Genomic DNA, 27,745 nt, shown 5'->3' with positions numbered 1-27,745 from the left:
GCCTTGGCAGTAGAAAACTGGCTCCATGAACCATTATGTGCTGTAAGAACAAAAGGAAAACAAAACCTCCCTCCCAAATAAAACAATCAATGAAAAATAATGATCATAAAAGTTCCAGCAGAAATTAATATCAGAAGCCAGTTCTGAGAATATACTGTACAAAGAAAAGTAAAGAGAAACTCAACATATTTTTGATTAGACTAGTTACAGTGTGGAAACAGGCCCTTTGGCCCAACAAGTCCACACCGACCCTCCGAAGAGCAACCCACCCAGACCCATTCCTCTACATTTACCCCTTCACCTAACACTACAGGCAATTTAGCACAGCCAATTCACCCTAACCTGCATATCTTTTGGACTGTGGGAGGAAACCAGAGGAAACCCACACAGACTGTTGCCTGAACCCGGGTCCCTGGTGCTGTGAGGCAGCAGTGCTAACCACTGTGCCACCGTGCTGCCCACTAGTCAATTTCTGTCATTGGTAAGGTTCCAGTGGCAGTGTTAATGTTGCTTCTGATTTTCTCCCTGGTGCTGTCCAGTGACATGGCTTTTAATATACACTTGGATCACCCCACGATTGACCTGTCTGACATATAAACATGTCATGCCTCCTTTGTGCTGTGTTTGATGGCCTGTAGGTGTATTTAATTGGGTGGGAGAGTATATTACATCACACCTTCACCCCCATGTCAGGCAGGCTCATGGATGGGGAGACAGTGAGGTCTGCAGATGCTGGAGACCAGATTTGAGAGTATATTGCTGGAAAAGCACAGTAGGTCCGGCAGCATCCAAGGAGCAGGAAAATTGACATTTCGGGCCAGAACCCTTCATCAGGAGCTCTCGTTTCTTCCTCTCCCGACGTTCCCACCAGTACCCTTCCACTGACACTCTTATTCTTTTGGCTGAACTGGTCCTCACCCTCAATAATTTCTATTTCCAATCCTCCCACTTCCTCCAGACCAAAGGGGTAGCCATCGGCACCCATATGGGCCCCAGCTATGCCTGTCTCTTTGTTGGCTACATAGAACAGTCCATCTTCCGTAGTTACACTGGCACCATTCCCCACCTTTTCTTCCACTACTTTGATGATGGCATTGGCACCACCTCATGCTCCCGCGAGGTGGTCGAGCAGTTCATCAACTTCACCAACACATTCCACCCTGACCTTAAATTCACCTCGACCATCTCTGACACCTCCCTCCCCTTCCTAGACCTCTCCATCTCCATCCACAAGAACCGACTCAACACTGACATTTTTTACAAACCCACTGATTCCAACAGCTACCTGGATTACACCTCCTCCCACCCTACCTCCTGCAAAAAAGTGGGCGGCACGGTGGCACAGTGGTTAGCACTGCTGCTTCACAGCGCCAGAGATCCGGGTTCAATTCCCGCCTCAGGCGACTAACTGTGTGGAGTTTGCACATTCTCCCCGTGTCTGCGTGGGTTTCCTCCGGGTGTTCCGGTTTCCTCCCACAGTCCAAAAAGATGTGCAGGTCAGGTGAATTGGCCATGCTAAATTGCCCGTAGTGTTAGGTAAAGGGTAAATGTAGTGGTATGGGTGGGTTGCGCTTAGGCGGGGCGGTGTGGACTTGTTGGGCCGAAGGGCCTGTTTCCACACTGTAAGTAATCTAATCTAATCTAATCTAATCTAAAAAAAATGTCATCTCTTATTCCCAATTCCTCCGCCTCTACTGCATCTGCTCCCAGGAGAACCAGTTCCACCACAGAATACACCAAGCGGCCTCCTTCTTTAAAGACCAAACTTTCTCCTCCCACGTGGTTGAAGATGCCCTCCAACACATCTCATCCACGTCCCCCACTTCCACCCTCGAATTCCACCCCTCCAACCACAACAAGGACAGAACCCTCCTGGTCCTCACTGTCCACCCTCCCAACCTCCACATAAATCACATCATCCGCTGATATTTCCGCCACCTACAAATGGACCCCACCATCAGGGAGATATTTCCCTCCCCACCGCTATCCACTTTCCGCAAAGACCATTCCCTCTGTGACCACCAGGTCAAGTCCACACCCCCCAACAACTCACCCTCCCCTCCTGGTACCGTCCCCTGCCACCGCAGGAATTGCAAAACCTGCGCCCACACCTCTCTCCTTACCTCCAACCAAGGCCCCAAAGGAGCCTTCCACATCCATCAAAGTTTCACCTGCACTTCCACCAATGTCATATATTGTATCCATTGCTCCCGACGTGGTCTCATCTACATTGGGGACAATGGACGCCTTCTCGCAGAGCATGTTAGAGACCATCCCTGGGACACCTGCACCAACCAACCCCACCACCCCGTGACTGAACATTTCAAATTCCCCCTCCCAATCTGCTGAGTACATGCAGGTCCTGGGCCTCCACCACCTCACCACCTGACGCCTGGAGGAAGAACGCCTCATCTTCCGCCTCAGAACCTTTCTACCCCAGGGCATCAATGTGGATTTGACCAGTTTCCTCATTCCCTCCTTCCACCACCTTATCCCAGTTCCAACCTTCCAGCTCAGCACCATCCTCATGACCTGTCCCACCTGTCAATCTTCCTTCCCACCTATCTGCTCCACCTTCCTCTCCGACCTATCACCTTTACCCCCACCTCCATCCACCTATTGCACTCTCAGCTACCTTCTCCCCAACCCTACCCCCCTCCTTTTATCACTCCACCCCCGAGGCTCGATTCCTGATGAAGGGCTCCAGCCCGAAACGTCAATTTTCCTGCTCCTCTGATGCTGCCTGACCTGCTGTGCTTTCCCAGAAACAGACTCTCAACAGGCTCATGGACAGCTTCCCTGCTCCATCAGCAACTGAGGTCCTCATGTGGGCAATTGACATGAACCCACTGGAGGGGTTCCACATTGCACAAGGTCAGATGTTGTGAAGGTACTGGGGCTTTCTGAGGGCTAACACACCCTTCTGAAAGCTAACACACAGAAGCAGCAGGTAATCAGGAAGGGTTAATGAAAGGTTGGCCCTTGTTTCAAGGGGCTTGAGGTATGGGAGTAGGTAAGTCTTATTGTAACTGTACAAGGTGCTGGGGAGACCATAGCTGGAGTACTGTGAGCAGGTTTGGTCCCTTATTTAAGGAGAGATCTCTTTTCACTGGAGGCAGTTCAGAAAAGGTTAGGATGATCCCTTGTGTATTGAGGGATTGACTTATGAGCAAAGATTGAACAGGTTGGGGCTGTACTCACTGGAGTTGAGAAGAATGAGAGATGATCTCATTGAAACGTATAAGATTCCTAAGGGAGTTAGAAGAGTAAATGTTGAGGGGATGTTTCCCTTCATGGGAGAGTCTGAGACCAGAGGGCACAGTGTCAGAACAAAGGGACATCAATTTAAAACTGTGATGAGGAGGAACTTCTTCTCTGAGAAGGTTGAGAGGCTTTGGAACTGCTTTCCACAGAGAGCTGTTGGGGGGTGGGGGGTGGGTGGGGGGGGTTGCGGGAGGGCAGAGTCCTTGTGTATTTTTAAGGCCGAGGTAGATAGATCTTGATCAGTTAGGGAATCAAGAGTTTCAGGGAAAAGACAGGAAAGTGGATGTGGGGAATGTCGGATCAGCCATGATCCTGTTGAATAGTGGAGCAATTGGTGGAGGTTCAAGGGGTCGAACGGTCTATTCCTGTTCCTTTTTCTGATGGTCATGTGGTAGAATTGCAAGTTGTTGTAATTTATTTTAGTCAGCTCATGCACAGGTGGATGAAATTTTTGCTTTCACCACTCGATTCGAAATTTCATCAAACCTATGGTCAATTCTTATAGAACCATCTGGTTTCTAAATGACATACTATGTGTTTCTGTTCCTCAAAACAAGTATTAATGCAAAATGACAGTTAGCCTATGAGTTAGCTATCTTAATAGGTTATGTCAATATTACATTCTGACATTTAAAAGACACTTAATTGGTTATTACATGCTTTGGGCCCTGAGGTCATGAAAGTTGCTATGTAAATGCAGCTGTTTCTTTTAATAGAATTTCATATTGGCTGAAGGTGACACATTCCATTGGAAGATGTCACATTGAACAGCTGAAAGGTCCTAGATCTGAATTATTAACCCTATCTTCCTCTCTGTACAAAGGCTGCCAGACCTACCGAGTTTCTAGAAAGTTCTGTTTTTATTTAAGAAACACAGCGTGAGCTCAGCACATTCGGAAAATGTGAATTTCCATGCCCTTCAAAATACCCAATTTGGAACGGAATGTTTTACTGTTCTGGCATGAAGTTTTCAGCATCAATTACTCCGAGTTTGGGTTAGTCATCGGGGAGGGCAGCTTTGACTCTGCTCCACGTCTGTCAACCCCAAACTCCAAAGCTCACCCCCAGCAGGGACCTTTAGATTTTGGCAATCTGCCAGCCGTCCCTGGAGGGGGCAGTGTCTGTGGAGCTGATCCTCAGGCTGCATGGACAGGATTGGTCATTCACCTGTCTCCCACAAAGTCAAAGAGCTGGCTCCCTATCACCAGCTTTACAGCAGGTGAGGTCAGCATTGACTCTGATTACTCATTTGTGCTGCGTTTTTGAATTGCATTTATCATTTGACATGCAGAGGAAAAAGCAAGAAAATTAGCTGAGACCTTTAAAAAATGAAGGTTAGTGTGTTGATGTCACAAACAAGTTCCTTACTTTAGCTAGATGACAACTGGACACCTGCCACTAAGGAAAACTAATAAACATTTAATACTTATTTACTCTATGTACTGAAACATGGCTGAGTTGTTCCTCAACAAAACCATCTTCCATCAGGTCCTAGTCACAAGTGATCTGATGTCTCCAGTGGTAGTTGCCATTACTTTATCATTGTTAATCCCATAACCTCCAGTTGGATGATTAGGTACAACTCTTAAGCATTGTATTGTAGATCATTCCTGATGAAGGGCTTATGCCCGAAACGTTGACTCTCCTGTTCCTTGGATGCTGCCTGACCGGCTGTGCTTTTCCAGCACCACATTTTTCAACTCTGACCTCCAGCATCTGCAGTCCTCACTTTCGCCTAAACTGTAGAAAAGATGGCAAAGCGTTGGAGAGGGTACAGAGGAAATGTTTATTAGAATGGGAGACGGGATGGCGGACTTCAGTTAATTTGGAAACCAATTTGGGATTGTTCTTCTTGGATAGAGAAGGGGAAATGTGAAAGCGGTTCCATATTGGAATTTGCTGTTCAGGTATGTCATGACACTCCTCCAGGACAGGTGGAACTTGACCTTGTGACCGAGAGGTAGGGGCATTAGCACTACATCACATGAGCCTTTTGTATGAATGGTTTTGATCAATTAAATAAGGGGAAAACTTCCAGTGACCAAAGGGTTTGGAGCCAAAGGTTCTGGATTGAAGATGATTGGCAAAAGAGCAAGGGTGAGCCAGGAAGGAACTTGTTCTTTGACAGTGGATGGTTGTGTTTTGGAATGTGCTGCTTGAACAGAGTGACAAAAGCAAATTCAATACTTTCTAAAGAGTATTGAATAAACATTTAAATAAATCACAAGGATATGGGGAAAGAGGAGGGGAGTGGAATTAATTGAGAAACACTACCAGGTCGATACAATGGGCTGAATGGCTTCATTGCACACTGTAGCTTTCTCTGATTCAATGTACTTACCATTATTGGGTTCACACCATCTCAAGCTTTACACTTGAATTAAGACTGAGGTGTTCTGAGGTAAATTTCACCTCTTTGCTTTGCTCTGGATACAAACTGAGGATCGAGGGTGGAGGATGTTTGGAGGGGGATTAGAGAGGACATACCCGGCCAGCCACTGACTACATCATTCAGTCTCTCCCAATTCCCTCTTCCCCAAAGTCACCCTCATTCCCTTCCCCCTCCCCTCTCGGTAATGAGGACCTTTCTGTTGCTACATATTATTAAACAGCATCCAATGTATTTTTTTTGGAAAAGTTGTGTGGTTCTGTCATCACCTTTAAATGTAAAGATATCCAGGGACATGCTGGGGAGAAATGTTGGCAAGGTCACAAAATTAACACGTTAAATAAAGATGATGAAATGTGTGCACAGTCCCCTTTTTTTTTGCCTTTCTTTAATTATTTCCATTTGTATTGCACAAAGTTAGTTTTTTTTGTCCTTGAAGTGAAGGCTGGAGGTTTGTCAATAACCCACCTTGCCAAGCGGAACCGATAGTTATTACGAAATAAAAGATGAAAGATTATTGGGGATACGCAGAAATGTAGAGTTGAGGCTAAAGTCAGATCAGCCACGATATGATTGAATGATAGGTCAGGCCCAAAGGGCCATGAGGCCTGCTCTTCTTCCTTGTTTATAAACCGTTGTGCTCACCACTTCACTGCTTCATGCACCTGTTGTCATGTATTCAATCTTCGTTCACGATGAGGGCAGTGACAGCCTAGCGGTATTATTGCTAGTGATGTTAATCCAGAGACCTAGATAATGCTTTGGAAATTTTGGACTCAATCTGACTATATCATTGGTGGAAATTTCATCATCTCTGACAAGGCTGCCTCCACCCCCTGGCATTGTTACCCAATAGGTCTATCCTGGAGCATCCAACCTTCCAATAGCCAGTAGGAAAATTATCTTTTGGATAATTCTTGACTGTTAGTCATAGTCAGCTAAAGCACACAGGAAGGCCATTTGGTGCATTGACTCCATGGCAGCCCTCCACAGAGCAAATAAGTCAATCTCACTCAATCTCTGTAGCATTACACTTTCATTTCTTGAATGTCTCCATCCAATCTCCTGCTGACATCATTGACCATCTCCATTTTTCACATCCCTCATGAGCAGACCATTCCAGGTTATCGCCACATGTTGCAGGAAAGTTTTCTTTCTCATGCTTTTCTCAAAATCTTCAATCTTCCTCCCTCAGGCCTTGCACCATCAACTATTGGGAGCAACATTTTCTTTGTTTTTCTTATCCTAACCTGCTATAACCTTATGTGGGCCGTATCAAAACTCCCCTCAGTCTCCTTTGCTCCAAGGAACACAAGCCCAATTAAAATCCCTCATCCCAAAAAGCATTCTGGTAAATCTCAAGGCTGCACCTTCTCAAGAATCCTCACATCCTTCCTAAAGTCTGGTGACAGGATCCGAAGACAATGTGCCCAAGCCAGAGTACGCAAAGGCTAAAATCATTGACGGACACAACAAATCCAGCCCTAAAAGCTTCTAGGTAAGCAGCCTTCACAGACAGAAGAAAGGGTGAGTTAGATTGATACCACATCTTTCGTAATGGCAGCCATTCCAAAGTATTTTACAGTCAATGTAATACTTAGAAAAGCTGATAATCCCATTCCGTCCAAAATTGGAGATTGTGGCCTTAATACCCACACCCAGGGATGAGAAGCAACTCACACCCACCAACACTTGCTCCGTGTAAAAATGCAGAAAGAAAAAGTGATTTCATCTTCAATGAGGTTTAAAAAGAAGTGGTCAGCTGCCCTACTAGACCATAGGGCTGCACTGTCATTAGAGAGAGAGAGAGAGACAGCTAGTGGTAGTTTAACCTCAGGGTCACCATACTTCAGCAAGGGGTTGAGAAGGAGGGTCCTTCATGGGGAACTCAGCCATTGGGGAAATTGAACCCACACTGTTGGTGTTACTAACTAGCCATCCAGCCAACCAAGCTAATGTTAAAGTACACTATTACAATATAAACTCTCACTGGTAAAATCATTAGAGAGGGTTTTAATGAGGTATTGATTTAAAAGAGAAAACAGCCAGTCAAATTCACAAATAAGCAACCTCATTAAAACTCATTCCTAGTGATCCCTGGACAGAGGCAAATTTATTCTTGCCCCCTGTGGGGTTATTAATTGTGCCATCAGTTCTGGTTTATGCAAATCAGGTTTCTGGGAATGTTTTATTGATCTCTTGTGTGTTTATTTAACACTGAACAGTGAAGTGTTTGCGGTGAATGAGTAAACTGAATCACCACTGTGCTTTACACAACTCCAGTCTTGGTTATTCCAGGGCTGATTGTAACTCAAATTGGGGATGATGCCTAATGGGGGAGAGGCTGGGGAGGTGTGATGTGAGCTCCAAAACCCCAGCCCTCTGCCCCACCTTCATCCCTCACACTGGTGTCGGCCATTTTAATGAAAGCAGTGATGATGTGGTTGTCATGACACTGGTCTAGAATCCAGAGGTGCAAGCTAAGGACTTCTGGACACAGTTTCAGATCCTACCACTGTAGCCGGCGGACTTTATTCAAGTTGGGATTGAAAAAGAATCTCAGAGACAGTAATCATTAACCTATCATCGATTTATCATAAAATCTCAGCAGGTTTCTTCATATCCTTTAGGGAAGGAAACTACCATTCTTACCTGGTCCAGCCTACATGTGACTCCAGACCTACTGCAGACTCTAAACCACCCTCTGGAATGACTGCACAAGCCACTCAGCTGCTACAGATACCACCTGGATTGCAGCGGTTCAAGGTGACAATTTATCGCCACCTTCTCGAGAGCATTTCGGGACAAGCCCCACCAGCTACACCCACATTCCATGATAGAGTTAAATAAAACTCCCAAGCCTCATTAACATTTGTGGGGAGTAGTGAGGCAGTGGACAATCTGCCAGAGGCCTGCCCAGCTCCAAAGGAAAGCTCAGGATCATCTCTCTATAGCATCAGATGGCTACACAACGGAGTACATGAAATTCCCCATGGGTCAGAGGCCTGCATTGACTGGGCTCTTGTTGCATGTTCCATAGTTAAACTGCTGTCCCTTACAATGGCTTAACAGTCCAATAATGTGCATCAATTTGCCTGTATTTGTTTTGATGGTAGCCTGTGTGTTTGTGTGAGATAGTAGATGCATGTTTGTGTGTTTATGTGCACATTTGCATATATGTGTGTCTGTGTGTGTGTATGTGCGTGTGTGTGAGTATAACCGATTATGTGTCTGTGTGAATGCACGCCTGTGTGTGTGTGTGTGTGTGTGTGTGTGAATGCATGCCTGTTTGTGTGTGTTTGACGTTAACTGGGAGCTGGCATCAAGCTCTGTGAGAGTGCCCTCCAGGTAGCCTGCCCACAGTGGGGGTACCGTTTCTGAGAAGCAGACGGTGAAACCCTGCACTTGTAGAACTGTCTCCAAAATGCGTCAACGTCTTCAACAGAAGAAATCAAATTGAGGGTAAATCTGACTTTGTGTCAGATTCTCCATGTCAAAAAATAATGCCTTAAAAGACAAAGTATTGTATTTAAATGATTGCCTCTGTCTCCTACAGGATTCCACTGTGTTCTGATGTGAGTTCCAAGTTTGGGAAGATATTGAATGATTTCCGATAGCCTCTGTTTAATCAGCCTTTCTGTCAGCAGGTTTTTCTGATGTTTCCTACGCGTTTCCACATAGCAGGAAACACCAATATTTTTTATTAAAATAAAGCTACTTTTCAGTATTTCCGTTTATATTCTTTCATTCCTTCACATAACGGTGACACAGGAATACAAGGCCTACACAGTAATCCAAGTGCAGTTTAACAGAAATTGGACGGGTGTCAGGCCTGACTCCCTCGGGTGGATTTTAACTCGGCAGCTGCTGGTGGGGAAGAGAGTGTTGGGGTGGGCTGGGGTGTCACCTATGGAGGGATACCCTCCTGGGCCAATTGACCTGAATTCCAGTTCAATTTAACTCATGGACTCTGTAGATAATCCACGATCTCCCACCAGGGAATCCTCTGGAACAATGAGCAACTTGGAAACACCACACCCTGCAATTTACCCTGCAAGCAACTCACCATCCTGACTTGGAAATATATTGTCATTCCTTCACTGTCACTGGGTCAAAATAATCAAATTCTTTCCCTAAGGGCATTACCCCCTGTGTGTGTGCTGCTCCCTAACCCCACCACTCTCCCACACTGATATCCCCATATGTGTGCTGCTCCCTCAGCCCCAACCACTCTCCCACACTGATACCCCCTGTGTGTGCTGCTCCCTAACCCCACCACCCTCCCACACAGATACCCTCGTGTGTGTGCTGCTCCCTAACCCCACCACCCTCCCACACCGATACCCTCGTGTGTGTGCTGCTTTCTAACCCCACCACCCTCCCACACTGATACCCCCGTGTGTGCTGCTCCCTCAGCCCCACCACCCTCCCACACTGATACCCCCCCCGAGTGTGCTGCTCCCTAACCCCACCACTCTCCCACACTGATACCCCCCCCCGAGTGTGCTGCTCCCTAACCCCACCACTCTCCCACACTGATACCCCCCGTGTGTGTGCTGCTCCCTAACCCAACCACCCTCCCACACTGATACCCCCGTGTGTGTGCTGCTCCCTCAGCACCACCACCCTCCCACACCGATACCCCCCGTGTGTGTGCTGCTCCCTCAGCCTCACCACCCTCCCACACCGATACCCCCATGTGTGTGCTGCTCCCTAACCCCACCACCCTCCCACACCGATACCCCCCGTGTGTGTGCTGCTCCCTCAGCCTCACCACCCTCCCACACCGATACCCCCATGTGTGTGCTGCTCCCTCAGCCCCACCACCCTCCCACACTGAAACCCCCCGTGTGTGTGCTGCTCCCTCAGCCCCACCACCCTCCCACACCGATACTCCCTGTCTGTGTGCTGCTCCCTAACCCCATCACTCTCCCACACTGATACCCGCTGTGTGTGTGCTGCTCCCTAAGCCCCACCACCCTCCCACACTGATACCCCCCGTGTGTGTGCTGCTCCCTAACCCCACCACCCTCCCACACTGAAACCCCCCGTGTGTGTCCTGCTCCCTCAGCCCCACCACCCTCCCACACTGATACCACTGTGTGCGTGCTGCTCCCTCAGCCACAGCACCCTCCCACACTGAAACCCCCGTGTGTGTGCTGCTCCCTTAGCCCCTTGTAAACCTCACCAGCTTTCCCCCGCCTGTACTAATCCAGCCATGTCACCGACTGTTACCTCTCTCATTCCCAACCCATTCTCTCATTACTGGAAACGAAGGACTGTAATGGGCAGAGGGTTCCCAAACGGTTAGAGAGGTGCCCGATATCCATGTCCTCACCCCCTATGTGGAGAGAACCCAGGCCCTGGCCCTGGCCCTGGCCCTGGCAGGAGAATGTTGGGACTGCTCCAGTTGTAGAACATAGAATATAGAACATAGAACAATACAGCACAGAACAAGCCCTTCGGCTCACGATGTTGTGCCTAACATTTATCCCAGCTTAAGCACCCATCCATGTACCTATCCAATTGCCGCTAAAAGGTCACCAATGATTCTGACTCTGCCACTCCCACAGGCAGCGCATTCCATGCCCCCACCACTCTCTGGGTAAAGAACCCACCCCTGACATCTCCCCTATACCTTCCACCCTTCACCTTAAATTTATGTCCCCTTGTAACACTCTGTTGTACCCGGGGAAAACGTTTCTGACTGTCTACTCTATCTATTCCTCTGATCATCTTATAAACCTCTATCAAGTCACCCCTCATTCTTCGCCGTTCCAATGAGAAAAGGCCTAGCACTCTCAACCTATCCTCGTCCAACCTATCTCCATTCCAGGCAACATCCTGGTAAATCTTCTCTGCACCCTCTCCAAAGCTTCCACATCTTTCCTAAAGTGAGGCAACCAGAACTGCACACAGTACTCCAAATGTGACCTAACCAAGGTCCTGTACAGCTGCAACATCACTTCACGACTCTTGAATTCAATCCCTCTGCTAATGAACGCTAATACACCATAGGCCTTCTTACAAGCTCTATCCACCTGAGTAGCAACTTTCAAAGATCTATGAACTTAGACCCCAAGTTCCCTCTGCTCCTCCACCTTACTAAGAACCCTACCGTTAACCCTGTATTCCGCATTCTTATTTGTCCTTCCAAAATGGACAACCTCACACTTGACAGGGTTGAACTCCATCTGCCACTCCTCAGCCCAGCTCTGCATCATATCTAAGTCCCTTTGCAGCCGACAACAGCCCTCCTCACTATCCACAACTCCACCAATCTTCGTATCATCTGCAAATTTACTGACCCACCCTTCGACTCCCTCTTCCAAGTCATTAATAAAAATTACAAACAGCAGAGGACCCAGAACTGATCCCTGCGGAACTCCACTTGTAACTGGGCTCCAGGCTGAATATTTACCATCTACCACCACTCTCTGACTTCGACCGGTTAGCCAGTTCTCTATCCAACTGGCCAAACTTCCCACTATCCCATGCCTCCTGACTTTCCACATAAGCCTACCATGGGAAACCTTATCAAATGCCTTACTAAAATCCATGTACACTACATCCATTGCTCTACCCTCATCCACATGCTTGGTCACCTCCTCAAAGAATTCAATAAGACTTGTAAGGCAAGACCTACCCTTCACAAATCCATGCTGGCTGTCCCTAATCAAACAGTGTCTTTCCAGATACTCATAAATCCTATCCCTCAGTACCCTTTCCATTACTTTGCCTACCACCGCAGTAAGACTAACTGGCCTGTAATTCCCGGGGTTATCCCTATTCCCTTTTTTGAACAGGGGCACAACATTCGCTACTCTCCAGTCCCCTGGTACCACCCCCGTTGACAGTGAAGACAAAAAGATCATTGCCAACGGCTCTGCAATTTCCTCTCTTGCTTCCCACATAATCCTACGATATATCCCGTCAGGCCCAGGGGACTTGTCTATCCTCAAATTGTTCAAAATGCCCAACACATCTTCCTTCCTAACAAGTATCTCTTCTCGCTTACCAGTCCATTTCACACTCTCCTCTTCAACAATACGGTCCCTCTCGTTTGTAAATACTGAAGAAAAGTACTCATTCAAGACCTCTCCTATCTCTTCTGCCTCAATACACAGTCTCCCACTACTGTCCTTGATCGGACCTACCCTTGTTCTCGTCATTCTCATGTTTCTCACATACACATAAAATGCCTTGGGGTTATCCTTGATCCTATCCGCCAAGGATTTTTCATGCCCTCTCTTAGCTCTCCTAATCCCTTTCTTCAGCTCCCTTCTGGCTATCCTGTATCCCTCCAACGCTCTGTCTGAACCTTGTTTCCTCAACCTTATGTAAGCCTCCTTCTTCCTCTTTACAAGACATTCAACCTCCCTCGTCAACCAAGGTTCCCTCACACGACCATCTCTTTCCTGCCTGACAGGTACATACATATCAAGGACACGTCGTATCTGTTCCTGGAAAAAGTTCCACATTTCCACGACATCCTTCCTTGGTAGCCTATGCTCCCAACTTATGCTCCTCAGATCCTGTCTTACAGCATCATATTTACCCTTCCCCCAATTGTAAAACCTACCCTGTTGCACGCACCTATCTCTCTCCATAACCAAGGTAAAAGTCACAGAATTGTGGTCACCATCACCAAAATGTTCACCCACTAACAAGCCCATCACTTGTCCCGGTTTGTTACCAAGTACCAAATCCAATATGGCCTCCCCTCTGGTTGGACAATCTACATACTGAGTTAGAAAAGCTTCCTGGACACACTGCACAAACACCGTCCCATCCAATCTACTTGATCTACAGAGCTTCCAATCAATATTTGGAAAATTGAAATCACCCATGACTACTACCCTGTGGCTTCTGCACCTTTCCAAAATCTGTTTCCCAATCTGTTTCTCCACATCTCTGCTGCTATTGGGGGGCCTATAGTAAACACCCTTATTTCTGGTGATGCAGAAATATCTCTGTCACGCGAACCAAATAAGAAGCATTCTTCATTCCACAGCGACTCATATATTAACCAGACCATCACCTATTAAACACTTCTAACCATCAGCAGCAAGCCTTATCCCTCTTTCTGGAGACATTGCACAGCACGGAAACAGTCCCTTCGGTCCAACTCATTCTGGCCAACCAGCTATCCAAAATATATCCAGTCCCCTTTGCCAGCACTTGGCCAAACCCTTCCTATTTATGTACCATCTAGCTGCCTATTGAATGTTGTAATTGGACCAGCCTCCACCACATCTTTTGTAGGTTCTGCCATGGCCTTTGCAGAGAAATGCCCAGTTCACCCAGATACCCCTCCTGCATGTCTGAGGACAAATATCAAGGCGTCATGGGAAACAACAGCAAAGCTATCTCCAGCAGCCCACAAGCCGCCCCGATACTGACATCTCAGGGATGAAGTGTAAGTGTAGAGAATGTGGCCACACATCTAGAAATGGTTTAGGAAGGACATGACACACTGAATGTCCCTGAATTAGTGATCAGAGGTCCAAGCTAATTCCTCACCTGGTTTCAAGTCCCACATTTAAATTCAATTAACATCTGTGAATTTATTCTTAATAACAGTGTTCAGGAACAGTGGTCAGGAAACTGTTGCTGTAAAAACCAATGTAAGAGAAAGTCGATCTGCCATCCTTACCTGGTCTGGCCTACACATGTGACTTCAGACCCACACAACAAGGTAGTTGATTCTTAACTGCCCTCCAAAATGGCCCAGCAAGTCACTCAGTTCCAGGGAAATTCGGAAAGGGCAACAAATGTTGGCCATGCTTGTGATGTCCACATCCATGAAAGAAATAAAACTTCAAAAGGTATCTGGTCATCTCTTCTCTACTTACACATGGCTGTGCACAGATCATGTTTCTTACAGTAAAACAGTAACTACATTTCCATGGTCATTAACTGCGACATCCTGAGTGGTTGAAAGGCAGAATATAAATGCAAGTTCTTTCTTTTTTGCTGAAAGAAAGTTCAGCCTTTTAACCTCTATTCTTGCACTTTTGAATATCAGTCAATAAATCATCACTCATATTCTTTGATCCATTCAAGGGATGTGAGTGCTGCCAACAAGGCCAGCATTTGTTGCCAACCCTCCATAATCTTGAGTAGGTGATGAAGAGCTATCTTTCTGAACCACTGCAACTCATGTAAGGTCACCTACAATGCAGTTTCAGAGTGTTTTGACCCAGTGACACAGAACACCACCATCTTTAATCCAGTCGAATAGCCACAGTATTCATGTAGTTTTTCCTTAAGTTTCTGGTCAATGGCAATGCCCTGCAGAATGTTGATGGTGGACTTCTCAATGCCATTGAATGACAAAGCAAGATGGTACATCTTCTTTTCTTAGTACATATCTGGCATAAATGTTACCTACCACTTATTGCTCAAGCCTGGATGTTGTCCAGATCTTGCTGTACCAAGGAATCCAAGTGAAATTGAAATCAATGGAAATCAGGGGAACATCTTCACTGGTTGGAGTCATATTGAGTACAAAGGAAGTTGGTGGTTGTTTTTGGAAGTCAGTCATCTCAGCCTCATCTCCACAGGAACTCCTCAGGAGAGTGTCCAACCTGCTTCATCAATGACCTCCCTTCACTGTAAGGTTAGTAGTGGGAACAGCGATTGATGATAGCACAATGTTGTGTATCATCCTTCAGTGAGAAAGTGAGGACTGCAGATGCTGGAGATCAGAGCTGAAAATATGTTGCTGGAAAAGCGCAGGAGGTCAGGCAGCATCCAAGGAACAGGAGAATCAACGTTTCGGGCATAAGCCCTTCTTCAGATTCCTGAGTCAACGTTGAGTTCCCACCCTGTCTAATTCCTACTGTGTGTTCATCTGTGTCAGAGTTACCTGCTTTGCTGTTTAAGTCAGTCTGGAGTCATATTTCTACCAGAGTGAAAAAAGATGGCAGGAATGAACTAGTCGCTTTACTTTATTTACAACAAGCCATCTTAGATTTTTATTCTAGATTTATTTGATTGACTGAACTAGCACTCACAAGCTACCACAGTGGGATGTGAACTCCCATTCATTAACTAGTAACCAATCTGTCACACTCACTGAAGTTACCAGCAACTCTCTGGATCAACAGCATAAATTTCCTTAGTTCGGTTGCTGCTCTCCTTTAATCTCGATCTCAATGTTACTTTTTTTTATCAAGTAATACATTTTTTTGAAAAGATAAGGAAGCATATTGCTTTATTGATGTGAGCTGTGTCTTTTCCTACATTTTACTTCTTTTCAAATAAACATATAGAAATGCATATCCCAAGTTTAAAACATTTCCTTCCGTCAAACTTGTAAAATATAAATTTTGAACCATTTTGTTATTTTTAACATCTCTTAATCATGGCTCACGAGTTTGAACCAGAACCAATTGGCTGTAGAAACCATTTAGTCTGATGCTGAGTCAATTGTCTGCAGGTGAAGGTGGGAAATATGTTCAACAGCTTCCAGACAGAGATTTCATGTAAAATCCTTCCTTTAAAGCAGCTTAAAGTGTATGTTGTAACTGAACAAACATTACAGACCTTAAGAGTATCTGATTCCTTTGTCCACTCTCTGGATCATGCAATTGCACAGCACACAGGGAGGCCATTCAACCCATTGTGTCTGTGTTGATCATTCATCCCAATTATCCTGCTTTTTGCCCCATTATTCCTGCAATTTAGAGTGAAAACTACCCATTTCTCATTTATTGTGTAAAATCTATATATCTAATCTTACTTTCTGGTGTCACACTTTTCTGGTGATGATGTTCGAGTCATAGAAGTCAACTGCACAGACAAGGGCCTTTCTGTAGAGCTTATAATGTGGTCAGCCAGGTGGACCTCATAGAATATGAGTTCCCTAATTGGGGCTGTTAATCTGGTCCAATCTGGGAGCCTTGGCTTTTTAATGCCCTTCGCTCATTGCCCAGAGGGCAGTTGAGAGTCAACCACATCGCTGTGGGACTGGAGTCACACATACGCCAAACCAGGTAAGGATGACAGACTCCTAAAGGACATTAGTGAACCACATAGGTTTTCCCCGACAATTAATAATCATTAAACTTTTAGCTCCAGATTTTTATTTTATTCAAATTCCACCATTTCTGTGGCAGGATTTGATCCCAGGTCCCCAGGACATAACCTCGGTTTCTGGATTAACTGTCTAGAGACAATACCACCAGGCCACCAGTGACGAACAGAAAGGATGAGTTTCAGAGATTCTGACACTCTGCTACCTGACCCTGAATGAGGCAGTACTATAGTCAAGGGCTGATCATATGTAAATAAAGGGGGAGATGGTAATGGGATACCGGCCTCTGGAGTTATTTCATGTTGGCCACAGAATCTACATCAGTCAATAACAACCCCCTAACTATTCTAATCCCATTTCACCCACGGTCTTGTGTATCTCGGCATCACAAGTGCACATCTAAATACTTCTTAAATATCACAACAGTTTCTGCCCTTACCACCCTTACAGGCAATGAGCTCCAGACTCCCACCACCAATTTTCCTCACAAACTCTCTACACCTCTTGCCTCTTTCCTTAAATCTAAGCTCTTGGTCATTAATGTTAAAAGGAGCCAACAACCAACTGTGGACTGGTCTGCAGGTGATTTAGCTGTATTCTATGTGTTTGGCAGGACCAACACAGTACCAATAATTAATGTTCCCCTCCCCATCAATTAATGTTGTCTTCATTCCAAGAACAAAGCATGAGAGACCATTGTAAATTTCTATGCCAGCTTAGCCTATATTCATGCCACAATGCCCAATTGAGGGGAGGGCATTGTGGCATTCCCAGCATTCCCTCTGACCAGTCTCGGCATTGGTCAATCATAATTTTTGAGACTAGAGTGAAGTTTTATTTTTGCCCATTACTGAAAGGACACTAAAGCCACAGTCTGATGCAGCTTCCAGTGATTCGAAAACTGTAGTTGTTAAGAAATTTCTGTGAAACATGGGGACTACTTCCACTTCAGTAGAAAATCAGCAGTAAATACGTAGAGATATAGTAACTCCTTAACTCTGAACATTTAAGAGTTGAGACAGTGTTAGGGGAAATAAAGTGAACAGATAGTACAATTAATGGATGTGGGAGAATAAGGGAAGATTACAAATCGCCCAGCAGCATATAAAGGTGTCAAACTCACGGGACATTTCTTCCTCATGGCATACTGCTTCATTATTCATCCACCGATAATGGCAAATGTTTTAAAATGTACTGTGATTAATTGCATGGGACTATTAATGTAGAAACCCAGATAATGTTCTGGGGACTCACTATAACTGATGGTGGAATTTGAATTCAATAAAGAATCTGGAATTAAAGGTCTAATGATGGCCATAAAACCATTCTAAATTGAAAAACCCATCTGGTTCATTAACTCCTTTATGAATGGAAATCTGTCATCCTTACCTGTTCTGACTGACATGTGACTCCAGACCCATAGCAGTCTCTGAAAACTCAGCCAGGTTTATCTTTTCTGCAGTAAAGAGACTATGATTGGACACATACTCCAGAAACGGTGTCACAAAGATTCTCCTTTATTGTAATATTCCATTCCCTTTGTAATAAAGCTTAACTTTCCATTTGCTTGGTGTATCTGCATCTTAACCTTTCATGATTTGTGTACAAGGCAGTTAGGTGCCTCTGAAAGCAAACTTTACCCAGTCTCTCAGCATTTAAAAGATATTTGGCTTTTCTATTTTTCTAGTAAAGTGGATAGCTTCATACTTCTCTTCATTATATTGAATCTGTGATGTCCTTGCCCACTCACTTAACATTTTGCAACCTAACTTTGCATTAGATACTGAAAACCATGGATACATTATATACTGTCCCCTCATCTTTGTTGCTGACAGAGATTGTATTTAGCCAAGATCCCAACACCGATCCTTACAGAAACCTTCCTAACTATGACCTGTCTAACTGCAAATGATCCATTTATTCCTAATCTTTGTTTTCTGTTCATTAACCAATCTTCAATCCATGCTAACACATTAGCTTTAAGGTTATTAAAGTAATAACCTATATTATTATATCTCTATAATAATCTCTTGTGTGGCACCTTATCAAATGCATGTTGAAAATCTAAATGCACCACATTCACTTGGTTCTCCCTTATTCACCCTATTAACTAAACTTTAAAAAACACCGTAACAGATTTGTCAGACAAGATTTCCCTTTCATAAATTTAGAGCAGTATGATCAAAATCACATCAATTAAAAAGAGAATGCTCCTATAAGCTGTGCGAGTATGAATCACGCACTGTGTTTGCACTTAAGTTGAACGAAAGTATGTTCACACTCAAGCAGTTTAAACAAATATTTTGGATGGTGTGGTTGGCAGATGGGATACATGGATGTGGTCAGAAGTTACATTGGCAGTCACTGATTGAATTTCAGCAGATTCTGGTTTCAATCCAACCTCCGTTTCCCTCTGTACATTAGCCCTAGGATTCTGAACGAATGTGTGCCAAATTAGCTCAATTGCTGGTGGGTATTAAATTTGGTCCAGCTTACAGTATTGCAGAACTGCCTACACAGCAGTTGGCATTCAGACTTACATGAGCCTCACAGCACCAGCTGTTAGTAAGTGGTTTTCTTTTACCTGATGTGTGCTGATACGTCTGGCACAGACAGCAAGTGCATGGCACTCAGATAAATGGCCATTCTGTTAGAAGGAAAGAGCTTGCATTTATACACCACCTTTCACAGCCTGAGGATGTCCCATAGCGCTTTACAGCTCATTAATTACCTTCTAAAGTGTAGTCACTGCTGTAATGTAGCAAAAATGTTTAAGTAATTGGCAAAAGTACAGGAAGAGAGATGAGTTTTTTTATGACCTGGAACATACTGTTTGAAAGGCTAGTCGATGTACGCTCAGTAATAACTTTCAAAAGGGAATTAGATAAATATTGAACGGAACGATAATCAGCATTATGTGGAAGGAGTTTTAGATAGTAACCTCAAAACGTGGCACATACACACACACACACACACACACACACACACGCACACACATACACACACACACACACACACACTCACACACACACACGATAAGCTGTTGTTTGTGTTGAATCATTCTATAATAAGGCAGCAACCAATTTGCTCACAGTGAGCTCACGCAAACACCAGTAAGATAAAGAGTCCTAGAGTCATAGAGCTGTACAGTATGGAAGCAGACCCTTCAGTCCAATTTGTCTATGCCAACCAGATATCCTAAATTAATCTACTTCCATTTGCCAGCATTTGACCCATATCCCTCTGAACCCTTCCTATTCATATACCATCCAGATGCCTTTTAAATCTTGTAATTGTATCAGCCTCCACCACTTCCTCTGGCAGCTCATTTCATACACACACCGCCCTTTGCGTGAAAAAAGTTGCCCCTTAGGTCCCTTTTATATCTTTCCCCACTCACCTTAAACTTATGCTCTCTAGTTCTGGACTCACCCACCCCAGGGAAAAGATCTTATCTATTTACCCTATTCATGCCCCTCATGTTTTTATAACCTCCATAAGGTTACCCCCTCAGCCTCCGACATTCCAGGGAAAACAGCCTCAGCCTGTTCAGCCTCTCCCTACAGCCCAAACGTTCCAACCCTGGCAACAATCTTAGAGTCATAGAGTCATAGAAATGTACAGCATGGAAACAGACCCTTCGGTCCAACCCATCTATGCCAACAAGATATCCCAACCCGATCTAGTCCCACCTGCCAGCGCCTGGGACATATCCCTCAAAACCCTTTCTATTCATATACTCAACCAGATGCCTTTTAAATGTTGTAATTGTACCAGCCTCCACCACATCCTCTGGCAGCTCATTCCATACACACACCACCCTCTGCGTGAAACACTTGCCCATTGGGTCCCTTTTATATCTCTCCCCTCTCACCCTAAACCTATGCCCTCTACTTCTGGAATCCGCGACCCCAGGGAAAAGACTTTGCCTATTTACCCTATCCATGTCCCTCATAATTTTGTAAACCTCTATAAGGTCACTTTTCAGCCTCTGACACTCCAGGGAAAACAGCCCCAGCCTGTTCAGCCTCTCCCTGTAGCTCAGATCCTCCAACCCTGGCAACATCCTTGTAAATCTTTTCTGAATCCTTTCAAGTTTCACAACATCTTTCCGAGAGGAAGGAGACCAGAATTGCAGGCAATATTCCAAAAATAGCCTAATCGATGTCCTGTACAGTCACAACATGATGTCCCAACCCCTATACTCAATACTCTGACCAATAAAGGATAGCTTACCAAGCACCTTCTTCACTATCCTATCTACCTGTGACTCCACGTTCAAGAAGCTATGAACCTGCACTCCAAGGTCTCTTTGTTCAGCAACACTCTCTAGGACCTTACCATTAAGTGTATAAGTCCTGCTAAAATTTGCTTTCCCAAAACGCAGCACCTCACATTTATCTGAATTAAACCCCATCTGCCACTTCTCAGCCCATTGACCCATCTGGTCCAGATCCTGTTGTAATCTGAGGTAACCTTCTTCGCTGTCCGCTACACTGGTGTCATCTGCAAACTTACTAACTATACCTCTTATGCTCGAATTCAAATCATTTATATAAATGATGAAAAGTAGTAGACCCAGGACCAGTGGCATTCCACTGGTCATAGGCCTCCAGTCTGAAAATCAACCCTCCACCACCACCCTCTGTCTTCTACCTTTGAGCCAGTTCTGTATCCAAATGGCGAGTTCTCCCTGTATTCCATGAGACCTAACCTTGCTAATCAGTCTCCCATGGGAAACCTTGTCAAATGCCTTACTGAAGTCCATGTAGATCACGTCTACCACTCTGCCCTCATCAATCCTCTTTGTTACTTCAAAAACCTCAATCAAGTTTGTGAGACATGATTTCTCAAGCATAAAGCCATGTTGACTATCCCTAATCAGTCTTTGCCTTTCCAAATACATGTATATCCTGTCCCTCAGGATTCCTTCCAACAACTTGCCCAGCACCGACATCAGGTTCACTGGTCTGTAGTTCCCTGGCTTGTCCTTACCACCTTTCTTAAACAGTGGCACCACGTTAGCCAACATCCAATCTTCCGGCACCTCACCTGTTACTACCGATGATACAAATATCTGAGTAAGAGTCCTAGCAATCACTTCCCTCGTTTCTCACAGAGTTCTAGGTTCCTAGGGATCTATCCACTTTTATGCATTTCAAGACATCCAGCACTTCCTCCTCTGTAATATGGACCTTTTTCAAGATGTCACCATCTATGTCCCTACATTCTATATCTTCCATGTTCTTTTCCACAGTAAATACTGAAGCAAAATATTTGTTTAGTATCTGCCCCATCTTCTGCGGCTCTACGCAAAGGCCACCTTGCTGACCTTTGAGGAGCCCTATTCTCTCCCTAGTTATCCTTTTGTCCTTAATATATTTGCAAAGATTCTTTGAATCTTTTCTTCACTGATAATCCATTCTTAATGATGTCGATTAACCAAGGAATGACACTCACTCTAACTCCTCTTCGAAATAGCATCAAGTGGTGTTTTATGGACCACTGAGAGGGCAGATACGATACTATCTCATAGAAAAGGCAGCACCACTGACAGTGCAGCACTGCCTCAGCACCACATAGCTGTGTCAGCCTCGATCATAGGAGCAGGGTTTGAAACGTTTCACCTGTGACTCAGAGGAAGGTGATGTTCTTGATGTTTAGATTTTTAATAAATGACCATCTCAGTTCCCCGTGCGGTGGCCGACATTGACAACTGTAGAGGTCACTTTTTGGAAGGAGGATATAACATTCCGAACCTCTTCAGGCCTTTTGACATCCAAATCATTTTGAGCCTCAACATTGGGAATTCTGAACATGACACCATGTCTTGCCTGTGGTTTAGTGATTGAGTGTACCAGAAGGATGGGATGGGGGAGAACAGTGGGGAGAAATGGGGATTGAGCGGTTCGGGGCTAGGGGGAAGGTGTGAATGTGCTTCAGTCTCTCAGTGTTTCCCCCTACACTCAAATTAGAGAAACACTAAGACGAATCCACAATACTGGTTTCAAGACCAGTGTCAGCCAACAGGGGCACACTGAGTTTATTGGTCAGAATAGCCAGCAGTTATTACAGCAGCCTAATGCCTCATGAGTCAGTGATCTAAGCATCTACACAGCAAAGCTCACACTATTCCATCCCCTTGATAATACTCAGTATAGAGTCATAGAGTCATAGAGATGTACAGCACGGAAACAGACCCTTCGGTCCAACCCGTCCATGCTGACCAGATATCCCAACCCAATCCAGTCCCATCTGCCAGCACCCGGCCCATATCCCTCCAAACCCTTCCTATTCGTATACACATCCAAATGCCTCTTAAATGTTGCAATTGTACCAGTCTTCTCCACATCCTCTGGCAGCTCATTCCATACATGTACCACCATCTGTATGAAAAAGTTGTCCCTTAGGTTTCGTTTATATCTTTCCCCTCTCACCCTAAACCTATGCCCTCTAGTTCTGGACTCCCTGACCCCAGGGAAAAGACTTTGTCTATTTATCCTATCCATGCCCCTCATAATTTTGTAAACCTCTATAAGGTCACCCCTCAGCCTCCGACGCTCCAGGGAAAACAGCCCGAGCCTGTTCAGCCTCTCCCTGTAGCTCAGATCCTCCAACCCTGGCAACATCCTTGTAAATCTTTTCTGAACCCTTTCAAGTTTCACAACATCTTTCCGATAGGAAGGAGACCAGAATTGCACGCAATATTCCAACAGTGACCTAACCAATGTCCTGTAAAGCTGCAACATGACCTCCCAACTCCTGCACTCAATACTCTGACCAATTAAGGAAAGCATACCAAACGCTGCCTTCACTATCCTATCCACCTGCGACTCCACTTTCAAGGTGCTATGAACCTGCACTCCAAGGTCTCTTTGTTCAGCAACACTCCCTCGGACCTTACCATTAAGTGTATAAGTCCTGCTAAGATTTGCTTTCCCAAAATGCAGTACCTCGCATTTATCTGAATTAAACTCCATCTGCCACTTCTCAGCCCATTGGCCCATCTGGTCCAGATCCTGTTGTAATCTGAGGTAACCCTCTTTGTTGTTCACTATACCTCTGATTTTGGTGTCATCTGCAAACTTACTAACTGTACCTCTTATGCTCGAATTCAAATCATTTATGTAAATGACAAAAAGTAGAGGGCCCAGCACCGACCCTTGTGGCACTCCACTGGTCACGGTCTGAAAAACAACCCTCCACCACCACCCTCTGTCTTCTATCACACTTTGTGCATAGGTTATTTTTCAGCCTGTAGATTTCACTTTCTCCTTCTTTGTCAAACTCTAATGGCCACAGTATATTGAATCATAGACCCCTTCAGCCCAACAAGTCCATACTGACCCTCCGAAGAGTAGCCCACGCAGACCCATTCCCCTACTTAATTATTCTACATTTACCCCTGACTAACGCACCTAACCTCCACATCCCATGGGCAATTTAGCATGGCCAATTCACATAATCTGCACATCTTTAGATTGTGGGAGGAAACCAGAGCACCCAGAGGAAACCCATGCAGACACGGGGAGAATGTACAAACTCCACACATACAGTTGCCCGAGGATGGAATTGAACCCAGGTCCCTGGTGCTGTGAGGCAGCAGTGCTAACCACTGAGCCACCATGCCAACCTGCCTCGGCTTCTTGTCTTAAGTCACGAATTTGAGTACTGCTCCTTTACTTTTGGAGGTTGAAGCACATTCTCTGGTCTTACAAGCAGTGCAATACTGAAAGTGTGCTATTCTGTTGGAAGTGTCTGATTTCAGATGATTGTTCGATGTGTATTGGCTCAGTTGGCTGTGGTGCAGTGGTAGTATCCTTACCTCTGAGCCAGGAGGCCTGTGTTCAAGTCCCACCTGTTCAAGAGCTGTGTAATAACATTGCTGAACAGGTAGATTAGCCATATAGGATAAAGGTTCTCATGATCGTAGCTTGAAGCTCCCTGAACATTTAGTCAATATTTATCGCTTAACCAACACCCAGTCCAGTTTAATAAAAAGCAGGAAGTGTTGGAGAAACTGAGTAGGCCTGGCAGCATCTGTGAACGGAAGCAGAGTTACCGTTTTGGCTCCAGTGACCCTTCTACAGATCTGATTGAAGCTGGGAAGAGTTTGGGATATAGAACATGCTGAAGATGCGGTGCTTTGGAGGTAGAATGTAAACAATGCCTGGAGATGGAACACAGAGAGAGAAGAAAATTGGACAGACAAAGGAATGGGTGAAGATTAGCCTGGGAGAATGAATAGCTGCAAATGGGGACTGTTAGCGGCTGACAATGGGTTTGGTGTGGTAACAGTCCCTGGGATGACAAAGTCTAACATGTGATGCTTGGGTTAAGGACATGGGAGAAGGTATTTTAAGCCCTACAATTATTGAACACGATATTGAGTCCTGAAGGCTGCAGGGGTTCAGATACATAAAGTTTTAAAATGCCGCAAAAAAAATCCAAATGTCTAATGGAATGCTGGCCTTTCCATCTGGGGAACTGGGGTATAAGGATGTAGACGTTAGGCTGCAGTGCAATAAAACCCTTGTCAGACTCCGACTGTAAGCAGATCTGGGCACCACTCCTTAGGAAGGATATATTGGCCTTGGAGAGGGCACAACACAGGTTTACAAAAATGATAACTGGACTTCAGGGGTTACATTAATGAAAAGAGATTATACAAATTAGGACTGTTTTCTCTAGAATTCAGAAGGCTAAGGGGTAATCTGATTGAAATCTTCAAAATATGAACAGGAAAAGACAAGGTAGATAAACTTTCCACTGATTGGGGATTCTCAAACTAAGGATCTGAGAATTAGGACAGGACTGTTCAGGACAAATTAGAATCCCTACACTGTGGAAACAAGCCCTTTGGCCCAACAATTCCACACTGACCCTCCAAAGAGTAGACCCATTCCCCTATCCTATATTTAACCCTGATTAATGCACCTAACCTAAACATCCCTGAACACTATGGGCAATTTCCCATGGCCAATTCACCTAACCTGCAGACCTTTGGATTGTGGGAGGAAACCAGAGCAAACCCACACAGACATGGGAAGAATGCAAACTCCACACAAACAGTTTTCTGAAGCTGGAATAGAATCCGAGTCCCTGGCACCGTGAAAGAGCAGTGCTAACCACTGAGCCATTGTGCCGCATGGTACTGCAGATGTTAGAAAGCTCTTCGACACACAAAGGGTGGGAGAGGTTTGGAACTTTCTTCCATAAACAACAGTAAATCAGCTGTTAATTTTAAATCTGAGACAGGTTTTTTTGTTAAACAAAGGTGTTAAGGGATACTACCCAAGGGTAGATATATGGAGTTAGGCCACAGATCAGCCATGATTTCATTGAATGGCAGAACAGGTGTGAGGGACTGAATGGCCTATTCCTCTTCATATGTGCCTATAGAAAGAGGACGCCTTTTGGCTCAGTGGGTCATGTCTCAGCATCTGAGCTTGATGTTCCAGGTTCCTGAGGAATGGGCTTTTGCAACATGGTCAAACAGGTTGAGTTTCAACTTATAAATCTTTCCAATCCCTGCGCCTGTGGTGAGCAGGAAAGAGGGCAAGAAATTGGAGCCTTATCCCTATTGGCAATCCACCATTTCAGGCCACAGCATGGAGGGAAAAGAGTATGTGGTCACAGGCCCCAGTCGGTATCCAGTGTGGATCAGAGTGGTGCCAACAGCACTCTGACAGTTGGTCCATAGCAAGTTGCTGCAGTGCATCTTGTAGATGGTACAGATTGCTGCTGCTGTACACTGGTGGTGGAGGGGGCGGATGTTGAAACTGTAGATGGGGATAATGGTCAAGTGGCTGCTCTATTGGAAATGGCATTGGGCATTTTGAGAATTACTCAATCAGGTAAATGGAGAGTTGGGTTTTGCAAGAGTAAGAGAAGACTGAGGGAAGTGAGGAGGTTGGTTCTTGGGGAAGAATGAATGACAGCAGAAGAAGTAGAGAAGAAGTTTGATTTTACCACAGAAATAACACGGGCAGGAGAAAGAGCGTGTCACAATATATCAGGAGAAACGAGAGTGGGAACTTCAGCTTAAGGCTCATGGCCTTTAATTGGGTGTAGGAAGTGCAGCTTACATTGGGAGTTTGGCTGTAGCAAAGCTGTGAATGTATCTGTGAACAGTTAGGCATTTGGAAATAACACAGTCATTGAAACATTAGAAGTTCAGAATATTTAATAAACGGTTGGAATTTCATGTTCAATCTAATGATTTCATCAGAGCTATTGGATATGTTCCTGGCTTGTAGCGCTTTTGTAGTTAAAGGGTTACAATCTGAAGTCGAACAATGTATATCTGGGCTTATATCTGTCTTCATGAACACCTTCTTGGTAACTAACTGGGCACTAACCTCTTGAATTAATAGGAAGGAGAACTCAGTGACCCTGACTTCTTCTAGCTGTGGGCTAAATAACAGTCTGAAGTTTTGTTTACACTGAGATCCCCTTAGGAACAAGTAAGATTTTCCGATTTGAAAAAAAACAAATCTTGCTTTGCCCAAATTGCCCTTTCGAGAATCTCACCTTTCCAACATTGTTATTTAATCCAAGCAGCGACTCACTGGGGAACATTTCTCCTGTTATGACACTCCTGTGTTCCCAGCACTGTTGAAATAAAAGCTTCATTTCCACGCAAGTGATGTTTTGATAAATAAAATATATTCCTATATGGTAACTATGTCGACTGCCATAATTTCTGTTGATTGGCTGTATTATTTGCTTCAATGTCACTGAACCTTGGGTAAGGTTAATGACTAGCTAGAGATCAGAGTGTCCCCCAGAACCAGTGCAAGCCATTGCCAGTAAAGATATAGAAAATAGGTGGATGAGTAGGCCCTTCGAACCCGCACCATCATTCAATACGATCAGGGTTCAGGAGAGAGATGAAGGCAGACAGATAAAGAATAGCACACAACTATTTGCAGAAAAGCAAGGAGTCTTCCAGTGATCTGGGCAATATTAATCCCTTCACTGATCTCACCAAAAATAGATTTTAGACAGCTATGTGTCTTCCTGACTGTTTGCGGAACATTGACTTCTGC

The sequence above is a fragment of the Chiloscyllium punctatum genome, chromosome 37 (assembly GCF_047496795.1).
Source record: "Chiloscyllium punctatum isolate Juve2018m chromosome 37, sChiPun1.3, whole genome shotgun sequence".
Lineage (NCBI taxonomy): Eukaryota > Metazoa > Chordata > Chondrichthyes > Orectolobiformes > Hemiscylliidae > Chiloscyllium > Chiloscyllium punctatum.
Note: the sequence above shows the minus strand (reverse complement) of the source record.